This window comes from Arachis stenosperma, chromosome 9 (assembly GCF_014773155.1).
Source record: "Arachis stenosperma cultivar V10309 chromosome 9, arast.V10309.gnm1.PFL2, whole genome shotgun sequence".
In the NCBI taxonomy this organism is placed as follows: Eukaryota; Viridiplantae; Streptophyta; class Magnoliopsida; order Fabales; family Fabaceae; genus Arachis; species Arachis stenosperma.
Window position 1 is genome coordinate 82,843,666 of NC_080385.1, and position 10,512 is coordinate 82,854,177.

General features: G+C 41.3%; 1 non-coding gene across 1 annotated transcript; it reads right to left on the reverse strand.

Annotated features, from left to right (window-relative positions):
- Positions 1–9,717: 9,717 nt before the first annotated feature.
- LOC130952779 (small nucleolar RNA R71) lies at positions 9,718–9,821 on the reverse strand. Its single transcript, XR_009074954.1, has one exon. It is a non-coding gene; the product is annotated as a small nucleolar RNA R71 (small nucleolar RNA).
- Between the last annotated feature and the right edge of the window lie 691 nt (positions 9,822–10,512).

The following is a 10,512-nucleotide window of genomic DNA, read 5'->3' on the forward strand; positions in this document are numbered from 1 at the left end:
ATAAGGTAATCCAAAAATAATCCGAAGATGTCTAATACAATAGTAAAATGTCTTATTTATACTAGACTAGCTACTAGGGTTTCCAAAAGTAAGTAATTGATGCAGAAATCCACTTTCGGGGCCCACTTGGTGTGTGCTTGGGCTGAGCTTGAACTTTACACGAGATGAGGCTTCTTTTGAAGTTGAACGTCAAGTTGTAACGTGTGTTTGGCGTTCAACTCTGGTTCGTGACGTGTTTCTGGCGTTTGACTCTAGAATGCAGCATGGAACTGGCGTTGAGCGCTAGCTTACGTCATCTAATCACGAATAAAGTATGGACTATTATATATTGTTGGAAAGCTCTAGATGTCTACTTTCCATAGCCATTGAGAGCGCGCTATTTAAAGTTCTGTAGCTCCAGAAAATCCATTTCGAGTGCAGGGAGGTCAGATTCCAACAACATCAGCAGTCCTTTGTCAGCCTCCTTATCAGAGTTTTGAGTTTTGCTCAGGTCCCTCAATTTCAGCCAGAAATTACCTGAAATCATAGAAAAACACACAAACTCATAGTAAAGTCCAAAAATGTGAATTTAGCATAAAAACTAATGAAAACATCCATAAACGTAGCTAGATTATACTAAAAACTATCTAAAAACAATGCCAAAAAGCGTATAAATTATCCGCTCATCAACTGACTACACTGATCTCAACAAAGCCTGCCCAAAATATTCTTATCCACTCCCAAGCATCGATGCACTGGTCGATGCCACCTCCGGATATAAATACCTCTCCTTTATGGACGCATACTCGGGATACAACCAAATCCCAATGTACCCACCTGACCAAGAAAAAACCTCATTCTAAACCCCAAAGGAAAACTACTGCTACATTGTCATGCCTTTCAGTCTTAAAAATGTAGGAGCCACTTATCAAAGATTAATGAATAAAGTTTTTTCGGATCACATCAAAAAAATCATGGAAGCCTACGTAGACGACATGCTAGTAAAGACACAAAACGAAGAGATGTTATTATCCGATCTGACCCAAGTATTCGACACTAAAAGACGGCATGGTATGCGACTCAATCCCGCAAAATGCACCTTCGCAGTAGAAGCCGGTAAATTCTTGGGTTTTATGATCACACAGAGAGAAATCGAGGCAAAGCCGGATAAATGCCAGGCCATACTTGACATGAAAAGTCCGACTTGTGTCAAAGAGGTACAACAACTCAACGGGAGGTTGGCAGCCTTGTCCAGATTCCTGGCTGGATCGGCAATAAGATCTCTCCCCATCTACACCACTCTAAGGAAGGGAAAGGAGTTCGAATAGACAGCGGAGTGCGAGCAACCCTTCCAAGATTTCAAAAGATTCCTCGAACAGCCACCTATACTAACTCGACCACAGGAAGGAGAGCCACTCATAGTGTTCCTCGCGGTCGGAAGTTGGGCGATAGCCTCAGCACTATTCTGAGAAGATGACGGCGGGCAATAGCCTGTATACTTCATCAGCAAAGCATTACAAGGATCCGAGCAGAACTACCAGAAAATAGAAAAGTTTTGCTTACGCTCTCATACTAACATCACGATGACTTCGCCCATACTTTCAGGCCCACACCATTAAAGTTCGAACCAACCAACCCATAAAAGGGATCTTACTGAAAACAGACCTGGCGAGGAGAATCTTACAATGGGCAGTCGAGTTGTCCGAATTTGATCTTCAATACGAAGCTCTAACGGCCATCAAATCATAATACCTGGCCGACTTTATTGCGGAATTCACGGACACATCGGAAATCCCCACAAAATGGAATCTCTACGTGAACGGTTCCTGAAATAAAATGGGAAGCGGCGCAGGTGTGATAATTAAAAGCGACCAGGGAACCCAAATCGAACTCTCCCTCAAATTCGGGTTCCCTGCCTCAAACAATCAAGCGGAATATGAGGCACTACTAGCTGGTTTGAAGCTGGCTAGGGAGGTTGGAGCTCAAAAGCTTATCATCTTCAGTGACTCACAGGTGGTTACTTCATAAATAGCAAGAAGCTACCAAGCCAAAGACCCCATCATGAAAAAGTACTTGGACAAAGCCAGAGAACAGCTCGAACAATTGGGAGAATATGAGGTCCGTCATATACCCCGAGAACAGAACGCCCGAGCCGACACACTCTCAAAACTAGCCAGCACCAAACTAGGGGGCAACAATAGAAGCCTTATCCAAGAAATTCTACAAAATCCATCAATCTCAGAAGAAGAAAAAGTCATGGCCATAACAGGTCAAAATCAAGAATGGATGACTCCCATAATTAACTACCTCAAAACAGAAGCACTCCCCACAGAGGAAAAGGAGGCAAAGAGGTTGAGACGGGAGGCACAATATTATACTATCATAAATAATACTCTATACAAAATAGGGATTTTAATACCACTGCTAAAATGCGTGCCGACTTCCAACACAAAGGAAGTCCTAGAAGAGGTACACAGCGGCATTTGTGGCAATCACCTCGGAGCGCAGGCACTCACCAAAAAAGTACTTCGGTCAGGATTTTATTGGCCAACTCTACAAAAGGAAGCCATAGAAGTTGTAAAGACATGTTCATCATGTCAGAAACATGCCAACTTTCACATCGCCCCACCAGAGGAACTCATCAGCATGACCTCACCTTGGCCATTCGCAAAATGGGGACTCGATCTTCTCGGACCCTTTCCTCAAGGATCGGGACAAGTCAAATTCCTCATAGTGGGAATAGACTACTTCACAAAGTTGATTGAGGTAGAACCCCTAGCCAACGCCACTGCTCAAAGAAGTCAAAAATTCCTATATAGAAACATCGTCACAAGGTTTGGGGTTCCATACTCCATCACCACAGACAATGGTACTTAGTTCACAGATGCAGGCTTCAGAAAGCTAGCGGCCGACTTTAATATAAGACAACAATTCATCTCTGTTGAACATCCCCAAGCCAATGGACAAGCTGAAGCTGCCAACAAAGTCATACTGGCTTGACTAAAGCGGAGATTACAGGATGCAAAGGGAGCCTGGGCCGAGGAGCTCCCATAGGTCTTATGGGCATACCGAACAATGCCACATTCCACCACAAAGGAATCACCCTTCCGATTAGCACATGGAATGGAGGCAATGATCCCAGTAGAGATTGAAGAAAGGTCACTGATAAACCCATATTTCATGAGTTATTTTGTGCTTAGTTTGAGTGATTTATTCAATCCTTCACCCACTTATTCATGTTAATTGCATGGTTTTACTTTCCATTCCTTATTATGTGATGTATGTGAAAAACATGTTTTCTAAGCTTTAAAATTAATTATTTTAATTACCTTTATTTCCATTCGATGCCGTGATTAGTGTGTTGAGTAGTTTCAGATTTTCTAAGGCAGAATGACTTAAAGGATGGAAAAGGAAACATACAAAAATGGAAGGAAAGTGCGAAATGGAGTTTTGAAGAAACTGGCACCCACGCAATCGCATGGATGACGTGATCGCGTGCCAGAAGCAAAGAAGCAGCGACGCGGCCGCATGACTGACGTGACCGCGCGCCTTAAGCAAAACGCATACGACGCGGACGCATGACTGACGCGACCGCGTGGCAAGGAAAAGCTCCGAATGACGCGACCACGTGACCCACGCGGACGCGTGATAGAGGCCACAAATAAGAATTTACAGAATACGCCCCCAGCAATTTATGAAGCCCTTTTTTGGCCCAGATCCAAGTACAGACAGCATAGACTAGAAGTTATAAAGTGTGGGAATGCATCCATTCAGAGGGGGCTCGCATTTTTGTTACTTCCGATGATTTAGATTTAGTTTTGAGAGGTTCTCTCCTTTCTCTCTTAGGATTAGGATTTAGGACTTCTCTTAGCTTGTAAGAGTGACTCTCGATCCAGGTTTTTATGTCCCTTTGTTTTTAAGCTTCCCTTTCACTTTATTTATTTATTCCAGCATTTGAGTTAATTATTTACTTTTATAATTTAATTTATGAATTATTCCATGTCACAGATTATTGTTTGAATTAATGATAATTGAGGTATTTTCAGTTTATGATTGCTTGCTTTTATTTACGTTACCATTGCTTTCGATCTGAAGATATTTTATTCCAGCAATTTACTTTTTCCCTCTTTTGGTCTTGGTTAAGAAATCAGTAACTCAACAGTTATCAAACTCAGCGTAAGTGATAGTCGTTATCTTGCTAATTGAACTGAACTTCAATAATCCCAACTTTTTCTTAGGAAATAAATAGGATTCGAAGGTCAAACTAATTAGTCCCTTAACTTACCTTTGCTTCAAAGGTTAACTAAGTGGAATTAAGATACAACTTTCATTATTGTTGAGAGGGATAACTAAGTTGGACTTCTAATTTCTCTCACCTTGCCAAAAGTTGCTTTACAGTATTTATTTATTTTAATTGCCATTTATTTTACTTGCCATTTATATTACTTATTTCTCATTCTTGAAACCCCGAATTCACAATCTCCATAGCCAATAATAAGAACATACCTCCTTGCAGTTCCTTGAGAAGATGACCCAAGGTTTGAATACTCGGTTAACAATTTTTAAAGGGGTTTGTTACTTGTGACACCCAAAACGTTTGTATGAAAGGACTTTTGAAGGTTTAGAAACTATACTTGCAACGAGGATTTATCCGCAAATTTCTAGACCACGCAAAAGTTCTCTCATCTGTCGCCTAGAGTGATCTACTATTGCAAAGAAGCCAACTCCCAACATCAAAGGGAAGAGCTCGACCTACTTTTGGAAGTCCGAGAAAGTGCTCGGATAAGGAAAGAGGCATTAAAACGACGAATGGCTTCCAGATACAATCAAAACGTAATACAGCGGGCCTTTGCTGAGGACGACCTCATTCTAATCCAAAATGACATCGGAACAACTCGACCTGGAGAAAGAAAGCTGGCAGCAAACTGGAAAGGACCCTACCGAGTCATAGAAGTGCTGGGAAAGGGCTACTATAGGCTTTCCGAACTCGACGAGCGAGAGCTCCCTAGGTCATGGCACGCCTGCAACTTAAGAAGGTACTATAGTTAGGGATGATAAAGGACCTTGGACAAGGCGCACTCTTTTTCCTTAAAAGGTTTTTTAACGAGGTGCCAAGCCAAGACCTACAAATCACCCGACTTAGGGAATTAACCCCCCGCATGTATATATTTGCATTTTCTTTTAATAAAATCTGTTTAGATCTTCTACAAACGCTCAAGCCGTATTACTCTGAAACATTCATCGTCCGATTATAAAGCTATAGATTGACAGAAAGTGAAAATCAAATTCAGTGCACGATCGCGACAAAGACCAAAGATAAAAACCAAGCTCATTAAAAAGTCGACCAAACGAGGGTTAAAACCCAATCTCTACAAAATCGGCAAAGATTAAAACAGAATAATGCAAGAAGTTATAGAAAGTGATCCATAGAAAGGACCTGACGAGGTCCTAATAAAATGGATTGCTATAAAGTAACTTAAAGACTGGCCGGCATAAAGAAGTCAGACCAGCCACAATAACCGAAGTTATAAGTAAAGCCCTGGAAAGAGGTCTGACCAGCCCTATAAAAGAGGATTACTATAACTTAGAAGAGCCCGACATGATGAAGTCGGACTCCCATGAACAAGTTACAAAGGTAATCCCTGAAAGAGACCTAAACAAGGTCTAAGAAAGAGGATTACCAAGTAACTCGACAGGGCCCGACATGGCGAAGTCGGCCCAAAATATAAAGTTACAAAGGTAATCCTTGAAAGAGACCTGAACAAAGCCCAAGAAAGAGGATTACCGAATAACTCAACAGGGCCCGACATGACAAAGTCGGCCCAAAATATAAAGTTACAAAGGTAATCCCTGAAAGAGACCTGAACAAGGTCCAAGAAAGAGGATTACCAAGTAACTTGACAGGGCCCAACATGGCAAAGTCGGCCCAAAATATAAAGCTACAAAGGTAATCCCTAAAAGAGACCTGAACAAGGTCCAAGAAAGAGGATTACCAAGTAACTCGACAAGGGCCGACATTACAAAGTCGGCCCAAAATATAAAGCTACAAAGGTAATCCCTGAAAGAGACCTGAACAAAGGTCCAAGAAAGAGGATTACAAAGTAACTTGACATGGCCCGACGGGACGAAGTCGGCCCGAAATATAAAGCTACAAAAGTAACCCCTTAAAGAGGGTCACTAACAACTCTTTGGACAAAATCAACGTAAATCAGCAACCACAGTGAACCAAAGAACAAAACAAATTGCCAAAAATAGCATCAAGCAAAGAAATCAAGCCAATCCAAAAAGATCATTCAAGGGAAAAGTTCTAACCTTCCCAAAACCTAAAAAGGTACTAAGCCAAGTGCAAGCAGGCCTAACATAAAAACTGCTAGTTAAGATAAAAGGCAAACTTCAGAGGCCACCAGAAGCAGCCCCAAAAGCTCGGAAACTACTTTTTAAAAAAAAGTTACTAAACAAAGCAACTAAAAGGGTATCAACAGTCATCAAAACATCATTTACAAAATAAAGAGTTTCAAAAGACCCACAAGCGGACTATCTACAACAAGAAAGAAGAAAATTCAATTAACATCTGAAGGCTTCTCAGCAACATTAACTCGGGGTGAAGGAGGATGAGTCTGAAGAGGTACCACATCCACCGTCCCATCATCCCGGTTTAAGATTTGGCAATCCGGTTCCCCCTCAGGGTGATTGATGATGCCAGGGCATCTAGGCCAGTTTCACTGACCTTTTCTTTAATGTTTTAGGGTAATTTCATGCATTTTCTTAGTAAATAATGCAAGTTTTGGATGAAAATACACTTACACCTTGATTCAAGCAACTATTGTGATTTTTACATGAATTCATGAGGATTTTGCAAGGATTAAATGACAATTTGATGATGCATAATCTCATGACCTGGGCTAGAGCTTTGATGCACTTTATTTGCTTGATTTCAGGACAAGGAAAGCAAGGAAGAATCACGTTAGTAGCCACGTTAATCTAATTAATGTGACCACTAACGTGGAATGGGAAGGAGCTTGCAACGTTAATGAGAAAGGTGGTCAACAATAACGCCTGCGAAGCCATCATAAGCCCACGTTAATTGCCACGTTAACTACATTAACGTGGTAGTTAACGTGGAGATAGAGGAAGCTCCAGCGTTAGTGGTAAACGTGAACACCACTAACGCTCCAAAAGTTGGCAATTGGCCACCTTAAGAGTCCCGTTAACTTAGTTAACATGAACTCTAACGTGGAAGGGAAAATAATGCCAACGTTAGTGACACTCACCTTTGTCACTAACGTTGGATCAAGCTAACATTGCCCACGTTAGTGGTCACGTTAAGACCACTAACGTGAAAGTTAACGTGGAGCTAAGATTGATGAGCCAACGTTAGTGACACTCACCGTTGTCACTAACATTGGAGATGGCATTCACTACCACGTTGGTGGCCACGTTAACCTAGTTAACGTGAACTTTAACATGGGGAGGAGGGACGTTTAGAGCGTTAGTGACAAAGGTAAGTGTCACTAACGCTCTCGAAGATAGGCATGCCCACGTTAAGAGTGACGTTAGTTATACTAACGTGAACTCTAACGTAGGAAAAGAGGGGCACAAGGCAACGTTATTGGGAAAGGTGATTCCCAATAACACTTGCGAAGGATCATAAGACAATGTTAGTGGTCACGTTAGTGCCACTAACTTTGAAGTTAACGTGGATTATTTTGGGGTTGGAACGTTAGTGAAAAAGGTGATTGCCACTAACGTTTTCGCACCCACATTTTCACTTAACGTTAACGTCACTAACGCCCATGCCTAACTCACACTCTTCTGCAAGCTGAGCCCACTAAAGATTGTAACTGCTTTAACTCAAGATCTAAGGCCCACATCCAAGACTTGAAGAACTCACTGGAAGATCAAGAAGAGTAGTATATATAGGAGTAGTTTTGAACTATAGAGGAGCTTTTGGCATTTTGGAGAACTACCCTCTGTATATTTACTTTTCTGCATTTTACTAGTGAAGCATGTATTCTTTTCTGCCATTTTCCATTCCCAGAGCTATGAACAAGTAAACCCCTTTCATTGAGTTAGGGAGCTATGTTGTACTTTGATGGGTCAATTATAGTTTTCATTCTTCTTCCTCCTTCTACTCTCTTGATTTCCTAGAAAGCTTTCGATCTTAATTCAATTGGTTAGTTGTCTTGGAAAAGAAACTCTCCATAATTGGATCTCCTCGGAGCCTTGGAAAAGGGATGAGGAGATCATGCTAGAAATTCTTTCTCATGTTGGACCAAATTGGGGTATGGGCGGATATAGTGACATGTAATTCTCCCAACACTTTGATTTGGAAATACATGTGGTATAATCAGTAACCATACTTCATCTCTTCCCATGAGCAATTAAATCAAGGAATTGGGCAATTGTTCATGCTTAGAGAGATTGGATTGCCAAGGAATTAGGATCCAATCACCTAAGATTACCAAGGAGATCAATAGATGCATTGATTGAGGAAGAGATGAAAATGAACTTGATCCGGAGAATGCAACATCTCCTGAGCCCAATGAATTCCCCATTTCTGATCTTACCCATTCTCTTTACTTTTTGTAATTTATTTCCATGCTTATCTCCCCAAATCCCCATTTAAGATTCTGCACTTTAGTTTCTGCAATTTACCTTCCATCTATTTAATTTCCTACAATATCAACTACATTCTGTTTAGCTCAACTAGCATACTCTTCCAACTAAAGTTGCTTGACCAATCAATCCCTGTGGGATTCGACCTCACTCTACTGTGAGTTTTTACTTGACGATAGTTTGGTATAATTGCCAAACGGAAATTTGTTGAGAGACAAGTTTTCATGCATCAAGATTATGGCGCCGTTGCCGAGGATTGATTTTGTATCAACAATGATTAAGTTGAAAGTTCACTAGATTGAGCATTTTTTTCCTTTTGTTTGTTTACTTTATTTAGTCGTTTACCTTCAGTTTATTTAGTTCCTTCCTCATCCCCTCACCCCTCGTTGTGTTCTTTTTTTTTCTTTGTTGTTATCTATAATTCTGCTCACTAACCTACTAACTGTTTGATAATATGCACCACTCACACTAACAATCACTCTAACAAGAATAATCACTTCATTTCATTTCTTGCTGTGTGCTCTGTTAGTTGTATGACAGGGAGAAGAGGCAGAGCTTCAACTTCCTTTGATTCAGAACCCAAGAGGACCCTCCATAGATCAAGGAGGGAAGCAAGAGGGAAAAGAGTTGTTGGTGCTGAGGAAGAGGAAGAGTACTTTGAACCAAACATGAAGGAGAACATGGAAAACAACCATGAAGAGGAAGCTCACAACCATGCCAGAGAAGGCCCTGTGAATCATGCTGGGCAAGAGAGGAGAGTTCTAGGCTCTTACATCAATCCAAACCCAGGAAACTGTTGAAGCAGCATCCAAAAGCCCACCATACATCCCAACAACTTTGAATTAAAACCCAAGCTCATCACCCTTGTTCAGAACAACTGCTCATTTGGAGGAAGTTCCCAAGAAGATCTCAATCAACATCTAACCACCTTCCTGAGAATATGTGCCACTGTGAAGTCTAATGGAGTCCACCCGGATGTCTATAGGCTGCTTTTGTTCCCTTTTTCACTCAGGGACAAACCATCCAAGTGGCTGGAGTCCTTTCCAAAGGAGAGCTTAACAAATTGGAAAGATGTGGTGAACAAATTTTTGGCATGATTCTACCATTCCTAAAAGAATTAACAGGCTGAGAGCTGAGGTGCAAACTTTCAGGCAACAAGATGGTGAGACTCTCTTTGAGGCATGGGAGAGATTCAAGGACTTAACAAGAAGATGCCCACCAGACATGTTCAATGAATGAGTTCAACATCATATTTTCTATGAAGGCCTTTTTTATGAATCAATGAAAGCTGTAGACCATTCATCAGGGGGCTCTCTAAACAAGAAGAAAACCATTGAAGAGGCCATAGATGTCATTGAGACTGTAGCTGAGAATGACTACTTCTATACTTTTGAAAGAAGCAACACTCGAGGAGTATTGGAGCTGAACCACATAGATGCACTGTTGGCTCAAAATAAGATGATCACCAAGCAGCTAGCAGATCTCACCAAGAAGGTGGAAGGACACCAAGCTGCAGCAGTCATCACCTCCTCACCAGCTCAAGAAGGAGTGAATGCAGGGGAAGAAGGTGACTGGGAAAAGCCAATTTTGTTGGAAACTCATCCAGACAAATCCATGATTTATACTCTAAAACTTACAATCCTGGTTGGAGAAACCACCCTAACTTTGGGTGGAAAAATCAACAAGACCAAGGTCTAGACCAGAGACGCCACAACCACAATTCCAACAATAATGCAGCTCACTAACATCCCTCACAGAGATCCTATCAACAACCAGCTAATCTCAATCCACCATCACCAACAAAAGATAGACTTTCCAAGATCGAGACTCTACTTGAAAGCATATGTAAGGAAATTCAAGATAGTAAAGCTTTCCGGGAAGAAGTGTGATCCAATATGCTGAATCAAGATGTTGCTA